The sequence below is a fragment of the Microcebus murinus genome, chromosome 9 (genome assembly GCF_040939455.1).
Source record: "Microcebus murinus isolate Inina chromosome 9, M.murinus_Inina_mat1.0, whole genome shotgun sequence".
Taxonomy (NCBI): Eukaryota; Metazoa; Chordata; class Mammalia; order Primates; family Cheirogaleidae; genus Microcebus; species Microcebus murinus.
The window spans coordinates 70,846,105-70,873,857 of record NC_134112.1 but is presented as its reverse complement, the minus strand read 5'-3'; the positions used below and the strand labels follow the sequence as shown (position 1 = coordinate 70,873,857).

The following is a 27,753-nucleotide window of genomic DNA, read 5'->3' as shown; positions in this document are numbered from 1 at the left end:
CATTTTCCAGTTTTACCTGAAATCTGTTACTGAAGCCAGTGGTGCTCTGAGAGAAAGGGTGTGTATGTGAGGAATTTAACCGTGAAAAAAAAAAATCTTATCTTAATCTTTTTCACAAGTATCCTGTGTCTTGACAATCTCAGGAATTTTATTGGCGGGTTGTCATGAGCCTTCTGTTGCCAGGATTGGAATGTGCTACTGGATGAGGCAAACAGATGGTGCGGATCAGAGATTTTCCACTTTCCACTGAGAAATTTGAAAAGATGGGGGGAAATCAGAGTTATTGTCAAAGGATGGTAAACTTCCAGATTCCTTATCAGTTAAAACCATTACCTGAAGCAAAAGTTGCTATCCAAAAGCACAGTTGCATTTTATTTGTTTTCAAATAGTTCTGCTAATGATAAAAGTGGCAAATTATATGGTATATGGAACAGCTGCAATGTTATGACATAGACTATAGCATCCTCCTTAGAATACTCATTTTTCATCAATATATCTATTTCTAATTAGTTTGTCTCTGAGACATTACTATGTGTGAAAACTATAGAACTGAAATGTGGTGTATTCAGTTATATTTACAAATCTCTCTAAACAGTAAAATTAAAGTAAAACTTGAAGCCAGAATATAGCTTTTGTCAAACTGCTTGAGTTCCACTAATTCTAGGACCTTTTCTTTTTTATTCTGTATCTTAATAATAGTGCTTTTAGGGGAAAATGAAATTATAACAATATTCTTTTTATTTTATTTAAAGTGTACATGCTAAAAGTTGTGTCACTATTCTTCAGAATAGTATCTATTGGGGTCTTTCTTTTTTGGTTGGCTAGTGCACTGGGCTAGGTGCAGTATATTTCAAGAAGAATAATTGGTTAAATGGCAAGTGTTGTATGATGTGGTAGGCAGAATAATAACCCTTCAAAAGTGCCCATTCCTAATTCCTGGAATCTGTGATTATGTTACCTTCACAGCAAAAGGGACAGTAAAGATCTGATTAAGGTAAATATTTTGAGATAAAGTGATTCTCCTGTAAATTAGTCAGTTTCCAGAGAAACAGAATCAACTGGCTGTGTATGTGTGTGTGTGTGTGCAGAGAGAGAGAGAGAGAGAGAGAGAGAGAGATATTTATTTTTAAAAATTTGCTCAGGTGATGTGGAGGCTTGACAAGTTCAAAAAAAAATCTGACGGGATAGACCAGTAGACCGAAGACTCAGGGAAGAGTTGCAGTTCAAGTCCAAAAACATTGTCCTGGCAGAATTCCTTCTTGCTTAGGAGGTTGCAGCAGTGCGTATAGCTAGTGATACAGCTCTTATCCATTTGACCAGGGAAAGAACCTAGCGGCACATGAAGAATCAGGGAACAGCTTTTAGTCTTCTACAGCAGACTCAGCACACCTAGCATTACAGCTTTCTTTGTGTCTTCCAATGTTCCTCCCTTTCCTGCCCTTCTGCCCCTGCTTTTATACCCTTGGTAGGGCAAGAAGCGTCCAATCAACTACAAGCTTTAACATCCAATCAGCAATAGGCTTTAATATCCAATCAACAACAGACTTTAACATCCAATCAACAAGCCTTAACATCCAATCAAAACAGTGGGATTCAAAAATTACCCAATCGGGATCACGCAAGCAGCGTGGGAAATAGGCAGTGGCACTGTGGGCCTGGGGCATTCCAGCACGCTGGGTCCTGGCAGCACGCGGGGTGTCCAGGGCGGCTGTGTGCCACGGGCCCAGCCCCAGCAGCATGCCACTTGCAGCACTGGCCCCTCCGAGATGCGGAACTACGGGGAGGCGGCAATCGGCCACGTCCCGACGCCCGACATTTTCCGCATCAAGGAGAGGTCAGACATTGTCCCATTAAGACCTTCAATTAATTAGACTGGGCTCACCTATATTATGGAGGGCAATCTGTCTTGTTCAATGTCCACCAATTTAAATGTTAATCTCATTCAAAACACAACTGCACAGAAACATCCAGAATAATATTTGACCTAATATCAGGCACTGTGGCCCCACTGAGTTGACAGCTAAAAATAACTATCACATCCTGGATCACCTGGGTGAATCCAATGTCATCACAAGGGTCCTTATAAATAAAAGAGGGAGGTGGGGGTAAGAGGGTCAGAGTCAGAGAAGGAGATGTGGTGACATATGGAAGCAAAGGTCATAGTGATGTGATTTCTGCTTGAAGGTAGAACGGGGCTACTAGCCAAGGAGTGTAGGCAGCCTCCAGTGACTGCACAAGGCAAGAAAAGGATTATCCCCTAGAACCTCCAGAAGGAACACATTTTACTAGCACTTTAGTTTTAAACCTATAAGATCTATTTTGGACTTTTGACCTCTAGAACCGTAAGATAATAAATTTGCACTGTTTTATGCCACTAAATTTGGGGTAATTTGTTATAACAGCAATAGGAATGTAATACATGTAGAAGCCAGTTCATGAACTACTATTGAGAACCCAGTATTTTAGAACTCACTTACTGTAGTGAATATAGAAGTATCCATTGCCACTCCATGGGCCATCGATGTTCTGAGACAAATGGGTCTATTCCCTGATCTCCAAGTGCATTCTCCAAGCCTTCCTGCCTCTACGTGAATGCTCTTGCTGCTCCTTCCTTCTGAAATGTCCTCTTGTTACTCTGGTCAAATTCCTTTTCAACCAGCAGATTCACTTGTTTTTATAAGTATATGATTGTCTCTTAGTCCTGTATTATATTTAGCTGAGAGAAAATTCATCTATCTTGGTTTAGCTGTGGAAAACTCCATACTCCTACTGTGAGCAAAGATCTGAAGTATAAATGAGTCCCAAATCTAGCTATTGCCTGGAGCTGAGATGTGAAAGTTCAATTTCAACTCCATAAGCATTTGGTGAATAGCTGCTGTCTTCAAGGCGTGGGGATTGCATGTGGGTAAATTAAAGAAGAATGTCCTCTCCCACAGAGCTCACTACTCTATGGGTGTGATACGTGAGGGAATAAGAACTAGAGGCAGTGTGTTATAGAGGCTATAAGAGATAAGAAAGGAAAAGAATAGGGCTTTGGCATCAGAGGGACCTGATTATATCACATATATTATTTAATATACTAATATATGCATTAGTTTTATGTTATTCTGTATGTTCTCATATTAATGAAAAACTAATTTTTATCTGAAAAATTGTGCAAATTAATGCCTACAAATTGCTGTGAGGATTAAAAGAAAAGATTGATAGATTTGCTAATTAATTCAGCAAATATATGTTCAGTGCCTACTATGTGTGGGGCAGTATTCAAAGTTCTGGGAATGTTTCATGAATGAAACAAAATTCCAGTGTTTCTGCATCTTATAGCAGGAAGAGACATACAATATACAAATAAATGAATAAGTGTAACATCAGTAAATTAAAAAAAATGTTATAAAGTTCATAAAAGAAAGCAAGGTAAAGAATCACAAAATGACTGAGGAAAGGCAGAGAAGGAGTAGCCCCAACACCGCACACAATTCTTGACATCGAGGGCTTACCATGAAGGTGTAAGTTCCTATTGTTTGAGGAAAGGATTCCAGTCTGTGGATTTTGCGAAACTGAATGGAAGAGTAGCAGTTGGATTTTTAGGTCGAGGAAGAGTTCCACAGGAAGGGACAGCAGGGAAAGGTCTTGAAGCTGAGAGAAGAGAAGGTGCGTAGCATAAAGATCCCAAAGTGTGTGCTATTTCTTAGAAGGTGCCTTATTTCTGTCTTTTATCAGACCCCACCTCACACCGTGTTTGGGGTCCATTTTTGAGTCCAAGGCTTGTGAATGTCCCTGGGTGCTTTGGTTTAAAGCTGGGAAGCCTTCTCTCCTCCAGTGACTCAGCCCATTGCCTCTGCAGCTTTTTCTGCTTCATCCAGCTCTGAAAGTTTGGGCCAATGTGTTGACCCAGGAAACCAGACCACCAGGCAGGCTCTCAGTAATCAAGTTTTATCACTATTTCCTCTGTAACTTTCCTTTTCTCTCTATCTTTTTAAAAATTTGGTTGCTGTTCTAGTAGAATGAAGCCCTCTTTGATTGCCAGAGATATTTTCCTAGCTTGTTTTAATAATCTTAATTTGCTAGGTTAGAATTTCCAAGACAAACTCAGTTTGAAAACAAGAGGGGAGTGTGGAGGGGTGGGGTGAGCAGCGGGGTGAGGAGGGATGGAGGGCAGGAGAGGCCAGGGATGCCTCTGGCCGGCCACAGGATGTACAGACTCACTCACCAAAGGAAAAGCAAACAAACAGGCCCTCTGCCTGAATCATGGGCTTAAGCCCATGGCTGTTTCAGACAGCAGGGAATTCCTAAATGTTGACTGGTGTGGCTAACCTACGTGAGCGTGCTAAATAACGGCCCAAACCTTAATTCTCAGTTCTTTGGAACTTTAATTTTTCTTACTGATTTGTTTGTTTGTTTCCTTGAGAACAGAGGGCAGATTTACCGTCTTGTCCCTGTCCTTCCTCATCTCTGTGCAAACATCAAATTCCCACCATATGAGCTTTCCCTTTTTAGGAACAAAAAGCTGTCCTCCAGTTCCCTCCCCTCTGAAACTTCTATCTCTTCCTGCTCTATGAATTTTCTAAAAGGATTATCTGCTCATATTTTCCCCATTGCCTTACCACTTACTCATTTGCAATCCAGTTTTTCTAGCAATCTGGTGTCTGCTTTCGTTAGTATACTGAAATTGTTTTCTCAAATGTCAAAACTTTGCCAATGTGTCAATTTTGATTGCCTACTCAGAGTTCGTTTCCCTTTTGAGCCCCCTGCATCATTTCAGTCTGTGTTCATCTCTCTACCTCTAGGTTTATTACATTCGTTTGATTTTTTTTTTTAAATCTAGGTTTGCACTCAGTAATATTATTTATTTTTTCTCTTTTCTTCCTCTAAATATAGAAAATTTTTTTGAGACTTCATTTTTGACCTTCTTATCTTTTCTCTCTTCTTTGGCATTTTTTCCTGTCTTAGTAGCTCGGAACTTTCTCTGGAATTCTAGGTTCAAATTCTTAACTGCCTAATAGACATTTCCATCTGTGTTCTCTCATAAGCTCCTCAATGTTATCACATCAGAGATGTGGCTCAGCGTCTTCTTCTGATGCCTCCAATCAGGTATCTAAATGAAAGCCCCATAAGTCATGCGTTTCTTTCAAGCAATATAGATGAAAAATGACACACGAAAACCAGATATTCAGGGCATTTTAATTGCTGGCGCTTTTCATTTTAACTGTTCCCCTGGTACTGTTTTAAAGACAGTTTGGTACACATTTTTACAGAATGAATTTAGACAAAACTCAAAAACTCAAAACTCAAAATTCTTTTTTAAATACATGTAATAATTTAAGAGAGTTTGCAACCCGCCTCTAACAGATCCTTTAGAAGAGCTACTCCATTTTAGTATATTTATCATTGTATTATGGAGCTTTACCCCACTTCTTCACATCCAAGTTTCTAATTTCCAAGTTGTCTAAACTTGAAAAGTATTTATTTTTTCGTGTATCTAAGTCCTTTTGTGAATATCACAATTCTCTATGTGGCCTAGGGAAACTATTATGATGATGAGTATTTGGAAAAATTCCTGGCTGGGTGTGGTGGCTCACACCTGTAATCCCTGCATTTTGGGAGTCTAAGGCAGGAAGATCATTTGCCACCAAGAGTTTGAGACCAGCCGGGGCAACATAGCAAGACCCCATCTCTAAAAAAAAAAAAAATTAGCTAGGCATGGTGGTTTCCACCTGTAGTCCTACTGGAGGGAGAGTGAGGGGGGAAGGATGGCTTGAGCCCAGAAGTTAGAGGCTACAGTGAGCTATGATCGTGTCATTGCACTCCAGCCTGGGCGACAGACTCAGACCCTGTCCCTCAAAAAAAAAAAAATCTCCCCATTAGCTTTCCCATCTCACCACCACCTGCTACTTTGTTGCACAAATACTAGGTTTAGAAATTGTTTTTCCTCCCAGGTCCCCAGCTGCCGGCCTGCCAGGCATTGAGTGAGGCTTGTGCAGTTCGTCACAGGCAGGGTTTCCTGTCAATAGCAGAGAGGAAGCAGTGCTTTTGGATGAACCCTCATTGTCCAGGGCTGGAACAGTGATCACCAGGCAGTGATAAGGGCCCTTTCAACCTATGGGTTCTGCACGAATCTGACTAACCTTGTTAGGGAGAAGAGGAAAGAATGGGCGGTCACAAATAGGGTTGGGAACACTGTTTCTTTTCCTCAGCCTTTCATATCCCAGCAACCAAAAGAATCTAAAACACACTAAGATGATTTTTTTAAATAGAGTATTTATCTTGCCAAGGCTTTAGATCTTGTTACTTTGCAAGGTGAATATAAAATTACATCATGCCATCAATTACAAAAAAAAGTATTGAATAGATGCAATTGTTTTTAATAGAGATTTTCATTTAATTGAAATGTGTTTTGACCTGGGCATCTATTTGTGTTTTTTAAATTTATTTTTCCTGGCATATTATGGGGGTACAAATGTTAAGGTTACATACATTTTCCTTGCCCCCCCTCAAGTCAGAGCTTCAAGTGTGTCCATCCCCCAGTTGGTGAGCATTGCACTCATTATGTGTATATATATATATATATATGTATATATACACCCATCCCCTTCCCTTCACTTGAATTTACACCATAAAATAGCATATTACTTTATAGAATTCAAGACTCTGTGTGTGTGTGTGTGTGTGTGTGTGTGTGTGTGTGTGTGTCTGTGTGTGTGTTGTTACAGGTACACTAAAGAGATATGTGTCTTGGACAGTGATGGAAATGACAGTGTTTGACTTGTTTAAGTAAGATGTGTGTGATTTAACTCTTGGAATGTCCAGAAACACACCTATATAATCTAATATAATAAATGTGGTGTGATACCAGCATGATAGATTTCTTTAAAGCCAAAAACTTTCTTAAAATTAGTTACAAATTATAAATAGAATAATGTGTAAAGTAGAATTTGCAATCTGTCTCTGGAGAACATTGAATGTGTTCTATAGATGCTCTGCATATACTTTCAAATTCATTTGAACCTAAGAAATTCAAATGTTAGGATCAAACCCATTAGTTATAAATGGTTTTATAGGAATGCTAACACAACGCTAGGCAAAGTGACACAAAATGGTAAGTATGGCATCTGGGAGTGTATGTTTAAAAGCTATACCAGGTGCTTATACATATCCCCAAATCCCAATTGGTGATATAGACACCTGCTGTAGTTCCAGATTATGTGCTCAGTTCAGGGGTGCTGGACTTTGTGTGTCAATTTGCCTTGCTCCCTTCATAAACCATTCTGGTTTTCCTAATAATCTCTCCCCATCTCATCTCTTCCTAACTTTCTTCACATAGCCTAGGGCTACTATGTAATGCAACTCCAGATGGTGACAGTTACATTACAGCCTATGTATGTAAATGGTGACCCCATGGAGCCACATAGCACTTAGCCTGTCGGACAAAAGCAATGATCCTGTTCAAAAATCCCCAAAATACACATCTGGAAAAATAGTAGCTTGCTAAGAAATACAAACTGGTGATGCAAATACTCTAACAAATATATGTTTGCTTGACAGGGTGTGTACCATTATTAACCTTTATCCTCTAGTCCCAGCTTGCTCAATCTACCTGCACCTCCAGTTGTAAGTCTAAGCAGTGACACTACTGAGCACTTAATGTCTTAAACCACTGCCATATTATTTTGTGACATCGTTTTGGAAGCCTATTTATTAACAATATAGACAGGTTTTTGGATTTTTTCTACTTCTCTATTATTTTGGGATGGTCAGGAATATTCTACCTAAATCTCTAAATATCTCTCATGATCGAGCATTTACTTGGTATAACCTCAAAAGAATCACCATTCTCTTTTTGGCTCAGCCAAGACTGTATTCTGTCATTGGCAAAAGCACTGGAGCTAGTAGAAAGACTTGAATAGACTTCATGACATTGATCTCAAAAGCTAAATGATATATACTAACATATTGTAGTTTCTGTTATAGCCCAATTCTCATTTATTATTCACAAGTTGCCTAAAATCTTCATATTCTAGTGTTTGTTTTTCAAAATTTACAACCAACAAAGAAACTTCTATAACTTTGGATTCATTACATAAAACAGACTGATAATATTATCATCTTGCGGTATAGAAACCATAAGGCCAATTTTCTGACTTTTCTTATTCTTGCTGTATAGTGACACTTATGAGCAGAGCATTTACTCTTCCAGTGGAAGCAACCTATTTTTAGCTACTTGAGGTCAGGGACTTTGCCTTATTTATCTCAGTTTCCTTAATGCCTAGAACCGTGATTGGCATGTAGTAAGCACTCAATACATGTCTGTTGGAGTTTAATATCCTTTTTTGGATCTATCCTTGCTCTGTTGTATCTTTGAGGTGGATCAAAGAGAAGCATAAAAAAAAGGTTTTCTGAGTTTAGATGTCAATTGTTTTTGTTTGTTTCCAAAGGCATGTCAATTCTTTTTATTTTGTAGACTGGATATTATGGTAAACTAGGGCAGCATTTTTGAGTTATAGAAGTAAATTTGTCTAAAAAATTAGTTAAAAGATATATTAAAATTTCAATAGGATAATGTATGGCTACTGAGATATTTTTAATCTTGTTATTCAAGATGGTAAACATTGTATAGGCTTAAAAATCTATATAGAAGTTACAACAGTCATGCTCACATTTGGATGGTACTAGACAGTTTCATGTCTAGTACTTCATTTTATCCAAACAGCAACCCAGTGGGTCATGATCTTTTATCTCTTTTTTACATAAGAAAAAATTGAGATCCAGAGAAAGTTAGCCATTTGCTGACAGGATTATAACACAGATGGTCTGCTTCCAAAGTCAGTTCTCCTTCCTAGCCTTGGGTTAGCCATTTATCTTTCTGAACCTCTGTTTCTGCATCTATAAAAATAGAAATAATAACATTCCAGAATTATTATCAGAAATAAATATAATGTATGTTAAATGCCTGGTACACAATTATAATGATTATGCTCTTAATTTGACCATAAAGGTCATATCTAGTTCACTTGATATTATGAAGCCAGCCAATCAGTGATATCTTCATTCTCACAAATAGTGGAAATGAAACTGCCAATAAGGAAAATAGGAATAGCCTTATTATAGTGAGAGATAAGAGGTGATACATACTTAAATAAATGTCATACAAAATAATATTAGGTCATCGTTAATATGTTATCTAGAAGGAAGATACAGCACTGAATGCTAATGGTAGGAACCACACCACTATCACCCGAAGAGTTACAGGACTGGGACTGCCTTGGGTGTCTTTAAAGCCCCTAAGAGAAGGAGACAGCATGCCACAGTGAGCACCTGATAAACAGCCATGGAACGAAAGAAATAATGATGAACTGCACTGTGGGCTCTTTGATAATGCTGCCTTGTATTGGATTGATGAATCAGTTTTGTCTTCATAAACATTTTTCTATATTTATGCTTTGTCTCCCCACATACTTTGCATCATAAGATGCAAAGCACATTTGATTGAACATAATAGATGCTCAATAAATATTATCTCTAACTATCTTGACAGATCATTAAGAGAATATAGCAGTTGTGTCTTTGCCTCTGTCACTTCAGACCATTCTTTAACAAGTTAGGTTGCCTGGTGTGTGGAAGTAGTCTTAAGTGGCCCATACTTTCATTCAGTGTAGGTGTTTTCATCACAGAATTTGGAAAGGTTAGTTAACACTTGTATTAGACAGACACACCTACCATTGGCCTGATACTTGGGACAGTACTTAATTAGCGTGCTATTTTACTCCATGTTCATCTTATTACTAGATCTGCTCTGCTGTGGGCATAGAACACGAGGTCTGATGATGATGCCACATGGAAAAATGGAGATGGGAAGAGTGGTCCAAAGGGCTGGATAGTTCACTCTATTTTTTTCTGTAGAAATAGATAAGGAAATGAGTTTTTGTGGTCTATTTTTTGCCTTCATTATGATTAATCACTGAACATTAGTTAACTTAAAAATTAGTCTAATTAAAAAATTGTTAGTCCTTCTAAAGACTATGACCTTTTAAAAAAATAATTTGAGTCACTTATTCACTGCTGTCTAAAACTGAAAGAGATTGACTGATATGGAAGCAGTGAGTCTCTCATCAACAGAAACATTCAAACAGATACTACAGAGATGGAATCCATAAATGAGACAAGGTCTATTTCTAGAGTCAAGCATCTATGATTCTGTCCCCATGGGTCTAAGTATGGTCTTTTACTTTATGTTTCTATGATAGAATTGACCTAAAATCTTTATTTAGGATGTTATGGGAAATTGACCCCAAGGGAAATTCTCATGAGAATTAGAGCACTGCTATTCACATTTTTGAAAAGCTTTGTCGAGATCAAACTGCTGAAGAATGAGCATCTGCAATTTGTGCTAATCCATAGAAGGTTTTTCTTATTGGTGAAATGGGTTGTGCTAATTCTCAGGTGTAATTTTAATTCATTGTGGCTAGGGAAGAGAATTTTTTTTTCAAAGTAAGGCTTTTGGAGTGTCTCCCTTTTGACATTTGGCAAAATACTAGCATTAACATTCAAATTTTAAAGAAGACAGTTTGACAGATCTTGTGAATTAGAATCCTTGACTTTCACCACTGTGACCTCTGCTATGAGTTTCAAGAGCTTGTTTGGAGCTAAAGCCAAGAACTTGTCTCTGATTCTGAATCCAGTTGTGTTAGCCATGCTTCAAGGTAACCTGCGTAACCCATAGGGTGACAATAGGGTGATTGTCACAGGAATAGTGTGTGTTGACGGTAGGGCCGCAGGGAGGGTCAGGCATTGCTGTTGGTGAAACAGGGTAGTGGTGCCAAGGAGTGGAGAACCTTGGTGTTAATATCTCAAATTTTTACCCTTGAACACATTTATGAAATACATGAAACAGAAATGTCTCTTAATCTTTAAGAAAGCTTTCCTTTGACTCTTCTTATGAGGAATTGTTAAAGGATCTGGGGCCTTTTAGCCTAGAGAATGTCAGTCTCTGAGAGATGTTGATTAGTGTTTCTAAATGTCTACTGACCTGTTGTTGAGCAGGAGAACTACCAGAAAAAAGGAGGCAGGGAAGTATTATGTATTGAGTCTTATTTTGTGCCAATAGTTTCAGGTATTTTACTTCCGTTATTAAATTTATTCTTTAAACAATCATGTGAAGGTAAATAATATTACCCTATTTCTATAATAAAGAAATTGAAGCTCAGAAAGGCTAAGCAGCATATCCTTAAAGAAACAGTAAAACAAAGTGGTCACAAACACAGACTCTGGAGCCAGACTGTCTGGTGCTAAACCCTAGCTCTGCTGCTTAGCTGTGTAACTTCAGACAATCTACTTAACCTCCCTGTGCCTCTCTTTTCTTAACTGTAAAATGGAGAAATGACAGCACAGACTCTGAGAATTGATATGCTAAAATATTTAAAGTAATTAGAAGAGTGCCTGGCACTTATATATTACAATATTGTATATGCATATGGTATATGGTATAATATGGCATTGCATATGTATTATAATATTGCATATTTAATACAACACTACATATGTATTAAATTTTATAATTTCCTCAAGAATTTAGAGAAAAGAAAATCAGAAGCAATGGAATTGCCTATAATTTTTTATGGGTTTAATGGGACATGAGATAGGACTAGAAGATGGGTAGGATTTTTATGAAATAAGGCTATATTTTTAAAAATAGAAAAATTTAAAAACAAGGTAAGTGAGAAGATTCAGAATTGACTTTCCATGTAGAAGGAGAAGTCTAAGCAAAGACACTGAAATGTGATATATCTAGGAGATAAAGTGACAAACACTGGTTGGCTAAGCCAGCACCCATTCCTACCCCTTCAACCTTTGCTCTTTTCACTACGGAGGTTGGCAGGTTAGATGGTTAGATGCTCACATCCATGGCCTCTCTTGCACATAGAGCGGTCACTTTGCCTAATTCTAACCACTGAGATAGAAGGAAGTCTAAAAATCCTCTAAGGAACTTTTGTGTTTCGGATTAAAAGAAAGACACAGCTGGAGTCACCTTTCCCCCTTTCTACCTTGTTTGAACACAAAAATGCCTAGAACTTTTTTTTTTTTTAATTTGAAAATATTAAATGGCTAGAGATGTTTTCGATACATGGCTTGAGTCAGGACGATAAATGTACACATCACCCAAATAGTGTTCATTGTACCAGTTAGGTGGGTTTTTGCCCCTCCCCTCCTCTCCACCCCCCTGCTTGATTTCCAATGACTTTTACTTCCCTCTATTCACTTGTGTCCTAGAACTGTGTGTGGCAGCCTTATTGAAGACAAAAATGACAAAAATCTAAAGAGCTCAAAGCAGAAAGATAGAAAGAGTCTGAGTTCTCGAGAGCATCATCCAGCTGCTGAATCCCCGCCAGCTTTTTACCTCACACCCTCATGTTAGGTAAGGAAAAGAACTCCCTCTCTGCTTCACTTAGGTTGGAAGGGTTTTCTGGTTCGTGTAGCTAACACATTCTAGCTAATACAGGCAGCTCCTTTATCTACTATTCCTATATTCTTCAGAGCTTCCGTTACTTCTTACCAATCTCTCAATACCCTAATGCCCTGTTATATTAATAGTTAATAAACATTACCTGCTCAAATTACTATGTGATTTATTTCTCCTGATGGCACTCAGGGTGATACAACCTAAATACTGCAAAGCATTCAAATTGGTGAGTGTATGTTGGATAAAAAGGGTAAGGTGAAGATCATGATGGTGGCCCTGGTGGGGGCATGAAGTTGAAGGCCAGGATGGATTTCTAAAAGTTTGTATTTTGGGTGACTTTCTCTTCTGTTTTGTTTTTTGTTCCTTCCCCTCACCCAGCCTCCTCCTGCTCCTGGTCTTCTCTCTCTGTCTTTCTCCCTTCCTTCTTTCCTTCCCTAAATATTTATTAAGCTTTTCTTATGCTAGGAACTATGCTGCACAGCATTGAGGAAATGAGCTGTATACATAAAATTACATGCTGACTGCCACCACATCAAGGAAATTGCCTAGACAGATTGTCTCAAATGTGGAGGTTATGTTTTAAATGGTCGGACTTAATACCTGGGCTCCATCAGAGGTCTTGGGAGAGAATGGCTCCAAGTTGTTCAGTTCTCCTCCCAAGAAGCTGCAACCAGCAACTGAGAGAAATACACCAAACATATTTAGAAACTTGAAGAATGACCCTAAATCAAAAGTCACATGACTACAGCCTCCATGGTACAAAGGTTAATTTATAAGCAATTTTCCTCTTACGTGGGCAATGCCCTATAATAGTATGGATTGATTTATTTAATGAAGATGCTATAAGGTCAAATACATGTGCAATAAAAGTCAGAGCGACAAAAAGAATTGTACTTTCCAATCTTCTGTAACTGAGGTAACGTTGCCCTCCAGCCCTGTCAGTTTGGCTAGTGGTGAGTGGGGTTGGGAGGGGAAGAAGTGGGACAGGAGATTAAAATTTGCCAATCTGTGTTATCTGAGTCTCTTCCAGTTTAAAATAATCTTATTAGGGGTTAACACAAGCTCTTTGATAAATGCTTCATCTTTCATAGTTTATCTATTTCTCTTTGAGACAGTGGCATTTTATTTCAAGGGGAGCCTACATGTCTTTATGCCATGAAGGAAGGGGCCTCTGGTCCACGTGCTGTCCCCTGGGATAACAAATTAGTTTCCAAGTTATCAAAATAGGGAGGATAATGCTGGCTACAATTAAGCTAATATCTAAATTCACATGTTCGCAGGAGCTTTGAAAAGTATTAGTATGTTGTTCTGACACTCTTGAGATTCCAGATTATGATTGCTTCTTCATTTATGAGGCCTTAAAAATGACAACAAAATCCCCTGGTTTATTTTAATAACACTAGCAGTGGCATTAAGACTACTTTTATATATTCAGGCTCATTATTTTAAACATATTATTAAACCAAAATAAATCTTGATATCCTAATTGTCTTTGGAATAGCAAAAAAAAAAAAAATGTTTAAGTATTTTGTGACCTATAAGAAAATGTCAAGCCAGTGCTCGCAGTGGCATTTTGCTGATTTTTGGCATTGCTTAGGACAATTCAGTGTGAAACACAGTAGAATAAGTAGAATTTTTCAGTCTCTGTTTTTAAATTTGAGTTTATATATGCCCTCCCAAAATAAGACATTGCATTTATAAATTGCCTAATCTTACATGAGCAGTGGGAGAAGCGTTCTAGAAGAAAATTCAGAAAATGCTGCCTAATTTCCTTAGTTATCTGCAAGAGCTAATAATTTTCTTAAAGTGTCTTTTTCAATGAGAAAAAAATGTTCCTCTGTGGTAGAATTTTCTCTTTAACTTTATATTTGAAGGTGAAATGCATGTCATCTAGATCATCATCAAATTCTTTAATAGTTTTAAAATATATTTAGGAAAAATATCTATTTATACATATTTTCCTTACTCTCTGAATTTAAATGATGCCCTTGTAAATTAGAAAAACTGCTCATGTCCTTTTGCAAAGAAAAGGATTAACTTAGCATGTCTGAGACCTCTGTCCTTCAAAAGGCCTGCTTGCAAAGTTGGCCAATGGGTGATGTCTGAGAATTTGAATTTCTGGAGTGTTCCACCATTCCCTAACTGGTTTGCTGTGCCCAGACTGAAACATAGTGTGGTTTACACTGAATACTTGCTTTCTTTCTGGGGGTCTGGAATTTTGGCACATGCTAAGAAGGGGATGCGGACATGACAAACTCCACGTAAAAACAAACCCTGGGTACTGAGTCCCTACTGGGCTTCCCTGGACAGAAACATCATGCACATGGTGCCTCGTTTTGATTGCTGGGGAAGAGCATGCTCTTGATGGGACCTCGGATGGGAGGGGACAAGCCTAAGGAAGCCTGCTGTGGGCTCCCCTGGACTATGCCTGTGCTGTTTCCTCCTATAACCAGCTGTATACCCTTCCTGCGTCACTGTTAAAACCCTTAGCTGTGAGCACTGCTACGTACTGAATCCCATGAGCCCTTTTTGTGAATCTGCACACATGGGGTGCTCTTAGGGCCCCCAATCCACCTTTGGAATATTTTACATTTTTTTAAAGAAACAAGCTCGACATAAAAATAGAAAAGTACAAATATGCCATTCACTGCTGACTCATAGGATCTTTATCACAAAGATCGAAATTTTATCTCATCATTCTGATAAGCAAATAGGTCAAACTTTCTTTTTTTCTCCAGGGTTACAAGAGTAGCATTTTATAGTCATAAAATTATGACAGGACATCCTAGATACCTAGTTTCCATATAAATACTGAATTAAAAAAGTGAACATGCAAAAATTTAAAAGAAATTCTGTTGCATGAATGGTATAAATTTTAACCCAAATAAGGTTAAGATTGGCCTTTTATAACTATTCAGCCCAGAGGGAGGAAAAATGTAGCTGGGCTGGTAAATGTGTAACAGCTGGCAAGCTTCTGTTGCCAGCTCTTATTTTAGATTACTCAGTCCTGGCTCTATGAAATAGAGCTCAGAATCTTAAAGAAACTTCAGAGAGTATTTTTGAAACTTCATTTCTTTTTCATTTTCTTGGGCTCATTAAGTTAGTAAATGTGAAAGGAAGTGTGAAGGAAAAGAACCTATGGGAGGTATGATGATGAATAACAAGTCGGAAGAGCAGACAGCTGTAACTCCTGGTGTAATGAGTTTTAAGCTGATGCCTTCGTGTTGCCAGTTAAGCTATTGTGAAAACTTGCCATTGACTAATTGAATGCTGGCTTATTTAGAAGGAAAGGCTTAAAGCCAATTAAATAAATCCAAAATAGTTATAGTCCCCAAACTGTCTCAGAGTAACTATTTATAAGTATGTTGGGGCTCGGGATACATTTTTAAAATGCTAGTAACAGATTTCAAAATCCAATGGGTTTTATTATTATTTCATTGAAGGGAATAAAATGCATTATAGGTCTTACTATAATGTAAAATAGAAATGAAAGATAAAAACTCATTTTTGTGTAACACAAGGGGTTGTCACAGACTGTTTGCTCTCCCAGGCCTCATGCCTGCTATCTCTATTCCACCCTATGTTGATATTAATTATTACAGTATCAAAGGGCTAGAATGACAGTGCTCAACTAATGTAATGGGATTGAGCGTGAATGAGAAAGCTATCGTCATGTTTATTATAAAGCACTTACACATTTTTTAAAAGTACTTTGAAGTGTTATGTACAATCCTAAGAACCTACTTTATCACACTTGTTGCATAATTAATTGAATCAATCAAAATGTGCCCACTGATTATTCTGGGGTGGGAAACATCACAGCTTTTTCACATTATACCAGAGAAGGACATTTACTTCTCCTGTTTAGAGACTTTAACTTTTCGTGTTCAAGGAATACAGCCATAGAACTTTTTACTTGATGGAAAAAAGTCATACAATTTAATTTCTGTGTGTTCCATTTTACTCATCTGTTTTTTCCTATAGATTGTTTAGCTCATGCAGCTAATTAAGACTTCTCATAAGTTGAAACTTCTATTTTTCTCCTATTTTTTCTTCCCTCATCTTTCAATTTAAGTGTTTATGTAATTTAAGCTTTAATCACACGATTGGTTCCACACACTGATGAGAAAATTAGTGTTCATATATATAGTTTGCACAGACCACTCAGAAGATACAGAGCAGCAGGTGTAATCACTCCTCTACTTTCTTCTATTCATTCATCCTTTTCAGAAACCTTAGAAGAGGAAGTTGCCCTAATAATTTATGATCAATAGCTTCCCCACCAATGCAGGGTATTCCATATTTCATTTTTCCTTAACCAATGAGAAATCTTACTTGTATTTCATGTTGTGATGGTTAAATTTTATGTGTCAACTTGACTAGGCTAACAGATGCCCAGGTAGCTAGTAAAACATTGCTGAATATGACTATGAGGATGTTTCTGGATAAGGTTAGCACTTGAATTGGTAGACTGAGTAAGGAAGATTGCCCTCTTCAGTGTGGTTGTGCAGCATTCAATCCTTTGAGTGACTGATTTAAAGGCAGAGGAAGGAGGTATTAGCCCTTTTTTCCTTTGCCTCACTGCTTGAGATAGAACATTCCATCTCGTTTTTGCCTGTTCTTAGATTGAGATTTGTACCACTAGTTTCTCTGGTTCTCATTCCTTTGTACTTGAACTGAATCATAACACTGGCTTTCCTACGTCTCCAGCTTATGGACAGCCGATCATGAAGTTCTCAGCCTCCACAATTGTCTGAGAGTAAAATAAATCTCAATCTCTGTCTCTCTCTTTCGCTCCCTCTCTCTCTCTTGTTCTGTTTCTCTGGAGAACCCTCACTAATATACATGCCTTTGTTCATTAAACTTCTTTCCTTCTTCCCTGAATCCTTCCCCTTTAAAATTTTGTCTCTCTCATCTCTACCTAGGTGTTGTCAGGTTTTAGTCTGGAATGTCAGTTCTTAGTATGCTCATGGCTGAACAATGACCAGATGCACCAAAGTAAGGCAAGCATGAGGTGAAGTTTATTGAGGGGGAGCAAGATAGGATTATAGAGCAAGAGCAAGAGCAAGACATAGGTTTACAAAGCATAATATATACCGCACAGAGGATAGCCGGACCCCTGTAGTGGCAGAAAAAGAGAGCAAAAGGAAGGGCGCAAAAGGGACTGGTTATGGTCTGCATCTTGTTTTATAGTGCCTGGATTGGGACCTACCTCATAGTTCAGAGGTCACTATGGAACCACTTTGAATGGAGATTTGGGAGTCATGTGACCTGAGTCTTAACTATGTGTGCAGATTGTTCTAGATCAATTTCCTACGCTGCTTGGCCTGTGGGCTAAAGGGTCCTCTGCATTCTTTTGCAGTTGGTGCGCCAAGTACTGATTGGCAGATTCATAGGGTATTCCCTCCTCCCCTAGGTATGGAGAGTATTAGTGTGGGCCAGTTACACCAACGCAAGGCATCCACTTTTGTCCCTTAGAGACCCTAAAGCCCTCACTATCTATCTAACAGTCTGATCTTCTGCTTTTCTCCAGAGAAGTTGTATGAATACACTTATTCAATAATATGTATTTTATTGAAACAATAGCTTTCTCTTGAATGTCTCCACCTCCTTAATTTCCTGTCTTCCCTCAGTAAAAGCACCATAATATTGGACCCTTAGCCACTACTTTGATTTGTGAGATTTAGTAATTCACACACCATTTCCAATTCCCTCCTTGCTGTTCATTTGTAGGAGGATGTTCTTTATGCTTCCAGTGACTTCATGGGGCTCTTCTGCACTCAGCTTCTTTCTCAGCAACTGATTACATATACCTTGCTGCAAGAATTATTTCACACAAAAATGCATTCCATTTTTCCTGCTCAGAATCTAATAAAACCAAAACCAAATAGCATACATGTATATGTTCTCTACCGATCAGCTTCCTTCTTTCTCATTTTATTATTCATTGTACTAAAACAATTAATTGTCTAAAACAAGGCCTAATGGTCCCATCCAGTGAAGCCAAATCCAGTCTTCAGTCATTTAAGTATGAGCTTTATGATTGTTGCTTTCTCTGTCTTCCTCCTTTACTATTATTTACTTAATGATTTCATTTAAATCAACTCATTGGCTGGTGTGTCTGCTTTCTAATTTAAATAAGCTCACTACCTCTTATAGCTTGTGTCTAATAATATTGGTATTATGAATAAGAATTATGAAGTTTATGTCCTAGTTATATTTTTTCATAACATTGTATTGGATAGCATTTGAAACATAAAACCATCTTACATAGACAGATGGGATCACACTGGAGCTTATTTAACCTTACATGTAAATGACTCATTTCCAATTTTTGGTCTCCTGGTGTTTTATTTCCTTTATTAGAAGTTTTCCTTCCCATTTCCCCATCACAGGTGCTCATTCATGTCCCATTGTGCCTTCGTGATCTGGCTTAAGTCATCTCCTCTGATCCTACTCTGTTGACTCTTATAGTCTTTGTCCTTTTGCAATTCATACTTGTATACAATAATATTCTGAATTGTACTTGTCTACATTTTTAAGCAGGTATAAATGTATTCACAGATTTTTCTCACTCTCCTACAAGTGTATTATATTCTTTCTCAAATGGATGAGCTGGCTGAGGACAGAGGCAGTATCCTGTAGTCCTACAATACCTCTCCCTGTGTAATACAAGGATCTATGCCCCATGGACTTTCTATAATGCTGATAGGCTAATATATGTACAATGGTTGGTGGACAAAGCCATGATAGTCTATCTTTGTGTTTTTATAGCTTTAGTTGGGGAAATAGACTCATTTCTATGGCAAGCAAATTAGGACCACCTAATTTTGGGGGCCAGGGTAAGGAAACATGTAAATCCCTAAAAGTAAGGAAAACATGGAGTATTAGGGAAACTGAAAGACGCTCAGAGTATATGCAGCACAAATGTGAGAGGGAAATGGGGAAAGATGTCATTGGGGAGGTCAGCAGGGACCAGATCAGATAGGACCTCAGAAGCAGTGCTAGAGTCTGAATTTGATCCTAAGAGTTAGTGGTGAGCAACTGAGGGCGATATGGTCAAGTTTTTACTTTAGAAAGATAATTTCAAATGTTCTATAAGGGGTGGATGGAAGGTGGCCATATAGAAGACAGAGAACAAACACCCAATTATGAGCCTCTACAACAATCTAAGCAAGAGAGACTGCTGACCTGAGTTAGGGAAATGTCTCTGGAGGGCCAATGATGAGGACAGAGTTTGAGAACAATTTAGGGGGTAGAATCAAAAGACTTAGAAATTAGTTAGATGTGAAATATGAGCAGTCTAAGGAAACCACCGGATTTCTGACTTTGGCAATGGGTAGATTGTGGCACCATTCATAGAGCAGGGAACACAGGAAGAACTGCAAACTTGAGGAGGGAAGTAATGAGTTCAATATTGCATATGTCAAGGTTGATTTGCCACTGCTGCATACAGAGAGGGTTATCCAAGAGGCACTTTGATCTGTGAGTCTGCAGGCTGGAAGAGAGATCTGGGATTGAGAAAAAGATTCAGAAAGTGTCAGTATACAGAGGTATTTGAAGCTATTGTCAAAGAAAAAGTTCAGGAATCCATTTCCTAGGGAGAGTTAGCAAGACACATGTGGAGAGGGCCTCTGCTGGACACCAAGGGACACCACATTGAGGGATGGGCAAAGGAGTGGAGGATGCAAATAAGTTGGAGCACAAAAGCCACAGGTATCAGGGGAGTATGGGGAGTGTAGAGTCAGAACCAAGGGGCTCGCTTCCAGGAGGGCATCACTGACAATGACAAGTACAGCAGGAGGTCAAGTGAGAAAGGGACTCAGAAGAGACCACTGGGCTAGGCCACATTCCTGCTGTTCGTCACTTTGGCAAGAACAGCTTCTGTGGGAGTCAGGCCCTTGGCACGGAGAAGGAGTCTGCACCAGGATAACATAATGTTAGGATATCTTCCTCTCTTTTATGATGACCTCACGCTAGTGAGCATCAGAAAGAACTTAAGTCCACTGCATTAGTTTCCTAGGACTGCCATAACAAACTACCACAAATACAGTGGCTTAAAACAACACACGTTTATTCTCTCACACTTCTGGAGGCCAGGCGTCTGAAACCCAGGTGTTGGCAGTGCCATGCTCTCTTAATGCTCTGGGGAAAACTTCCTAGCTTCTGTTGGTTGCCGGCAATCCTTGGTGTTCCTTGGCGTGTAGCTGCATCACTCCAATCTCTGCCTCTGTCGTTATGTGGCCTTCTTCCCTGTGTGTCTGTGTGTGTGTCCTCTCCTCTTCTTAGAAGGACATCAGTCATTGAATTTAGAGCGCATGCTACTTCAGTATGACTGCACCTTGACTAATTATATCTGCAAAGACCCTATTCCCAAATAAGGCATATTCCGAGGCTCTGGGTGGACCTAAATTTGGGGGGGGCACTATTCGACACAACAGAGCCACCAAATAGCATCTCTCATAAATATTGCAGTGGGTTCTGAGGCAAGTGGTTCACAGATCACACTTTAAGAAACACTGAGGCTACACAGATGGCTTTTAATGTAAAGATGGGAGTGGGGTTCAGCTAGGTGGGCAGAGGGATTTCCTGGAAGCTTCAACCCCACCATTACTGATTTTAAGGGCCAGGCTCTGGTAAAGGCAGAATTTAATTGGATTTTATGCAGCATTAGCTCTTTAATCTCAAGGAATCTTAAACAAAGAACGATTTCAACTGGATTTAGAGCTCAATGCTGTTGCCAGAATTGAAAACTGATAGCAACAAAACAGACCTTCGTTATCCTGATCCCTGAGAAGGCGTCTAGGCTATACTGCAAAGGAACATACACATACAACTCCTTTAGTAAGAAACTGAAAGAAAATGTTATTAGAAAATGAAACTAAAAACATTGAGGTTGCTTCTCCCATCTTAGATTGTCAGGACATCCCTGATAATCAGGGAGATACATCTTTATTGGAAATTTTTGTCATATTTGTAAGTTATGCCAAAAATCTCAGAGAAAGCACTAATATTCCAGAAAAAGAAAAGAAAGCCCTATTTTTGTTAAATTTTACTGCTGCAATAATGTGCCGCAAGTTATTTAATAGTAAATATGACATCAAAGAGTAAAGTGCCATGGGTTATCTATTCAGAAACTGAATTATTAAAAAAGAAAACAGAAAGATTATCTTCAAAAGATGCATGAAAATATATTAGTTAAGAAATAGTCCCTCATATAGCTGAGATAATGTTTCATAGAATGCTTTTATGTGGAAAGCATTTATGACAAATTTATGGAGATGCTCATGATAAAATTGATAATTTATAGAGAACTAACATGGTTATTGTTGCAAAAACATTACCACATATGTTGCTTTTATGAATCACATACATCTGTATATAAATTTTTATTAATCATGTACATAAATAAAATGATAGGTTGGATACCCTTTTAAGCTCTCTTCTAGATGTATGATGTTATGATATTTACAAAAATAATTATTTTTTACTCTAGAACAGATATAACATGATACTCACACATTATACTAAAGAAGAAAGGAAGGCAAAGCAGAGGGAGTAGGATGGAGGGAGAGGCGCTAGAGGTGATGTTGTTTGCATTCTATCCTTGGTCATATGCTGTTACACTAGCTAGGATGCCAAGGCTGAAGTCGAGGATGAAGGAAGCCTTCCTTTGCCAGCAGGCACAGGCTGAAGATAGCTGTAATCTTTCTAAGGGCAGAATCAAAAATATATCCCTGCTTCTTCTGTTTTGTTCCTAAAGAGTGGCTGTTAATTGTTATCCTTGCATTCACAATAGCCAACATTGACATTGTTTTGTTCATAGTTTTATAATATCTCACTCAGTATTAGGTTTTGAAATGATTTGCATCCACAAATATTTAAATCTGTTCAGAAGTGCTAATTAATGTTTTATTGAATGAAAACTTAAAAAAGAACAAAATATGCAGGAAAATGCAAAATCATCGAACTACTCTCATACTTTATGGTTTTATATTACCTTGAGTTTCCTGGCATCTTTGTACCTAATAAATATAAGAGAATGGAACAGTCTTAAGGGCATAATAAAAACTCATAATTCAGATATCCACTTTATATCTTGTTCATAAATTTCTTTATATGATATATTTTTAATATGTCACATAAAACTTTCAAAAGAAATTTTCTATTGCTTGCTGACTTCAGAAGATTTCAAGTTCAAACTTTGCAAAATGCATAAAAATAAATAATTCAACTGCCTTAAATGATATTAAAATTATTTATATCATGTGCCCTTGAATTTAAACTAATGAGGGCATAATGCCTCCTTATATAGTACCTTCACCTGACATCTCAGGGTGCCAAATAGTTAACAGTTAATTCTGTGTGGTTGTTCATTGAATATCTCCTGTTAGATAGTCCATGATGTCTCCATGAAAACTCAGAGGTACATCCCTGGTGTCTAGCATTCTCAATACATGGTGGGGTCTCAATAAAAATTTAACAGAAGAATAAAAAAAAGAAGCCAGGCGCGGTGGCTCACGCCTGTAATCCTAGCACTCTGGGAGGCTGAGGCAGGCGGATTGCTCGAGGTCGGGAGTTCGAAACCAGCCTGAGCAAGAGCAAGACCCCATCTCTACTATAAATAGAAAGAAATTAATTGGCCAACTAATATATATAGAAAATTAGCCGGAAATGGTGGCGCATGCCTGTAGTCCCAGCTACTTGGGAGGCTGAGGCAGAAGGATTGCTTGAGCCCAGGAGTTTGAGGTTGCTGTGAGCTAGGCTGACACCACGGCACTCACTCTAGCCTGGTCAACAAGTGAGACTCTGTCTCAAAAAAAAAAAAAAAAAAAAAAGAATAGAAAAAGAAAATGGAGAGGAAGAGAGGAAGTGTGGTGAGGGTAGAAGATTAACATTCCTTGAGGATGTATTATATGTTAAACATCATCACACCCTGAACATAATTCAGCTTTTTTGTGTGTGTGGTCAAATGGTATACTATACGTCATTGAAGACAGTGTGAATTTATACAACTGATTTGGCAAAGCATTTGCAATACATTTGAATGGAAACAAACTTTGTATGTGTGTTATCTGTGATATTGGACTTCCTGCAGCTCAGCATTTATAGCATTTTCCCTCCCACAATGGATACATTCATTCTAAATTCAGTCATTCCCAGTGTGCCCCATAATATCAATTCCCTGGATATCAATGCCTTGTTCTGACATCTCAAATAGGTATGGAGAATGGAGAATGAGAAATGTCAAATCCAGGACTAAGAAGTACAAGTATAATAATTCAGCTTTTAAACAAAAAATAAAAAAAGAGGGTTAAAAAGTAAAAACTGAATATATTTGTTCTTGGAATAAAATAAGAAAAGACTATAGTAAAACAATGCTAATGAAAAAAATAAAGAAATAATTTCATACATGATTGGTTTAAATTTGTACAACTTTATGCATTTGTAAGTAGTGATCACCCCATTTTCTAGTTCCTGTATTTGCTGACACTGGAGGGACTGCTCCTCCCAGGGCTAGGTAATTCCTAGAGGCAGAAAATGACTGGCCTTGGAGTCAGAGAGCCTTTCCCATGCAAACCAACTAATCCAGAGCCCATCCTGACCACCTCCTTTATGAGGCTCTTGCGGTGCTCTCTCACTCTGGCTACTATCTACCCACCCTAATCGTCTAAAGCTGGGTACCAGACAAATGTCACCTCAGAGCCCAATGAAATTATTCAAACTAACGAATACTAAGCCTGTTTATCCTGCCTTTCCTGTCCTTCCCACAGAAACCCCATAAAGGCTCTTGACCTCACTTTTCTCCTCACTTCATCTGCCTCCTGATGGACCCTGATACTTCCCTGTGTGCCTTCCTGTGGCTTGGCGTATCACCTTCATTTGTGAGTAACATACTATCTTTTTAATGGCAATTGTTTCCTGATCTGTTGTTCTCACATACCTGAATTATGGTAACCTACCACTGGAAATACAGATCCACTATAAAAATTCTCTTAGGTATAAGTATTAAAAACAGAAACAATAAGCAGGTTATAATATAATCTCTGTTAATTGATATGTTTGTCTATTGAATTAAAGTTTTCTAAATAATTGTCATGAAAAGGCTCTCTGATTATTCTTTTTCACTTAATAAAATATTATACACAATTATTTTCAATAATTTGATTTTTTCACCAATATTTATCATTTCAACTAATATAGTTTACTGATAAGATAAAAAAGCAGATAAATTTACATTTTTATAGGAAAAGAGATTTTTAGAAATAGACTAAAATTCAAATGACAGGCACAACAACTATTTTATTCTGTTACTGCATTTTTATAAGCAAGATAGAATAGTATCTTATTCCAAATCCTGTTTGGATTACATTTAAAGATGCAGGACCAACAAAGTATCTGACAGTTATACAGGCCCACAATCCCTTATTTATAACTCCAGTATTCAAAATCTCTGAAAACCAAACAATTTTCATAAGTTTATGGCATACTCATTTGTTGGTAAAACCTACTCTGAATTGATGAGGTCATTTATGCTTTTATTTATTCTTCCTGAGGGTGAATATTCATACTTATGCTGCAAAACTATTAATGTGTTTTATTTTGAGAGACTGACTTAGATATTAGTGAAAATATTAAATAATAGACAGTTTATAGGCTGTTACATTTTAAAATTCATTTAAAATTCTGAATTTTGGAATATAGCTATTCCCAAGAGTTTCAGATGAGGAAATATGAACCAAATTCAGTGTGTGTGTGTGTGTGTGTTGCTTTATGTTTTGGTTTCAGGGACACAGAATGTTATTCTCTCTTTGTGTAATATTTAATTTTAGTTACTATTGTGATGCCTTATTTAATTTTTCTTTAATCAATTTGAAGGAACACAATAAAGCTTTTGGGCCAACAGTTCAGGACAATTTTGGATGATTTGTGATGATTCATTATGGAGGCAGATACCCAGATGAGTAAGACCCACTTACTGAACTCCAGTGAGGACAGGTGTGAAATAAATAGTAATGATACAGTAATACAATGATAGTAATGCTACAGTGATACAATGATAGTAATGCTACAGTGATACAATGGTAGTAACAATACAGTGATACAACGATAGTAACGACATAGTGATACAATGATAGCAATGATACAGTGATAAATGATAGTAATGATACAGTGATATAATAAATAGTAATACAGTGATACAATGATAGTAATGATACAGTGATACAATGATAGTAATGATACAGTGATACAATAAATAGTAAGTGATACAATGATAGTAGTGATACAGTGATACAATAAATAGTAATGATACGGTGATACAACGATACAATAAATAGTAATGATGCAGTGATACAATGATACAATGAGACAAATGCTGCTGAAGTGGTATTCAATATGCTTCTGGGTCATAGGTAAGGGAACTAATTGCCTGGGGAAATTAGGGAAGGCTGCAGAAAAGAGATTTTTTGAGAAGCAAAGGAATTTTACCAGGTAATGAAATGGGGAAAGACCATTCAATTCCAGTATTATTCCAGTACTAACCTCAAAACAGGGAAATGTTCATGCGATTAGTTAAATAACTTGACATACTGTGACTCTTGCCAATGCTTAAGCACTTCTCATTAGTATCACTCTGTCAGTGGTTAGAGATCTTTTTAGCTTTTTAGCACCAATAGGAGTTCCTAGAGAAAAGCAGCCTGGCTTTTGATATGTCGTGGCATTGAAGAGGAGTATAATGCTATTTACAGGATTTAATAAAATGCTAGTGTAGTTGGGATTGTCTTTAAGAAGCCATCCTCTACCAAGCACCAGATATCCCTGTCCCACAAGGCAGATCCTTGGACAGAATGACTATGAAGCGGTGAATGCTTTCTATTCATCCATAAAATCACATTAGTAAGATAAATATAGAAACCACTTTCTTTCTCATAAATGTATGCCATTTGCCTGCAGTGATGTGGTATTTAAAGCTTAGGTTAGAATTGACAGTGTTGAAGTTCAAGCTGGTATTTTCAAATGCTCATCTCCAAGAAGTGCCAACAGCAAAGATATGATCTGTTGGGTCTCATTCAAGGAAAGAAGATGACAATGTGGTGTTAAGCAATGAAGCAAGAGGAAAAGGTTACAGGCAAAAAAAAAAAATCCACTCCCATTTTTATTCTGTTAAGCTATTGTAAGGAAAGCTTTAACATTGGTCTTAATGGCTTCCTTAATTTTGCAGCTGATCCCCTTTTCATTTTGCATCCTGGCTGACACGAATCATCAAATGTCTCTGTACAATATGGCATTTGATCAATATATAGAGGCAACAAGCCAAGAAAGATATTTAGCAGTTAATCAAAGATGATCTAATGTTTTTCACCTACTATCTATAAAACGAAACATATCATTCAATTTAATCACCAAGCAATGTTAATTCAGAGCAGAAAACGTTGAACCTTGCAATCAAGAGGTAGTTTGGAACACTGTAAAAGAAAAACTACTTGGCAGAGAGTTTAAGAGCTTGGTTTTTTCCTTAGGATTCTGTAACTTCATAGATGATACCCACAGTTAATTTTTGTTAACTACTAGAAATGTCAGATTACTAAAGTGCGTAAAACCTAGGAGGTTAGACTATTTTGATTCTGAGATCTCTTTCATTTAAAAATTCTGCGATATGATTTTGTACTGTACACTATGGCCACTTTTGAATCTAATAGTGTTGACACTTGGCCTTTAAGATAGCATATATTGTCTTATAGCTTCATTCTTTATGCAATAGTTAACCAAGTAATAATAACTGTTTCATATATAATGCCCTTTAATATGGATAAAATACATGATCATCCCAATTCTTTATAATTTCTGCAGAATGAGTGCCTTTCTGCCAAATTAAACTAATTACCTAAAGACAACCAGACAATGTATTGTATATAAAGAGAAACCGTTATATATGATAGAAAAATTTAAAGCCCACATATTTTTTTACCTTATTTGAGAAACTATTACAGTGGTAAGAAAGTCTTTGGTAGCAGTCCGTTTGTCATCTAGCCTATGTCCCTCAGCAAACTCTATAAGATCAATCCTGTAAAGAAAATGAATGGGCATTGTAATCTGTGTCAGAATCTGATGAATTTTGAAGACATACTCCCATAAAGATCAGCTGAATCAAAGACTGATAGCTGTCAACACTACATCTCTGGTTATACATATTTTTCCAGTTCTAGATGATTCCACTGCTTTATTGTTAATTCATGCTGCTAAATACAACCACTGATTCACCAACCCTCTGGCATCATATTCCATCTTCCCAATTC

The 27,753-nt window shown here is 37.6% G+C and overlaps 1 long non-coding RNA gene across 1 annotated transcript in view; it reads left to right on the top strand.

Moving 5' to 3' along the window:
• The window catches only part of LOC142872872 (uncharacterized), a 90,300-nt gene that overhangs the window by 38,881 nt on the left and 23,666 nt on the right, over positions 1-27,753 (top strand). Inside the window, exon 2 of the long non-coding RNA XR_012920965.1 lies at positions 12,265-12,409. This is a non-coding gene — a long non-coding RNA (uncharacterized LOC142872872). The remainder of the gene's footprint in view (positions 1-12,264; positions 12,410-27,753) is intronic.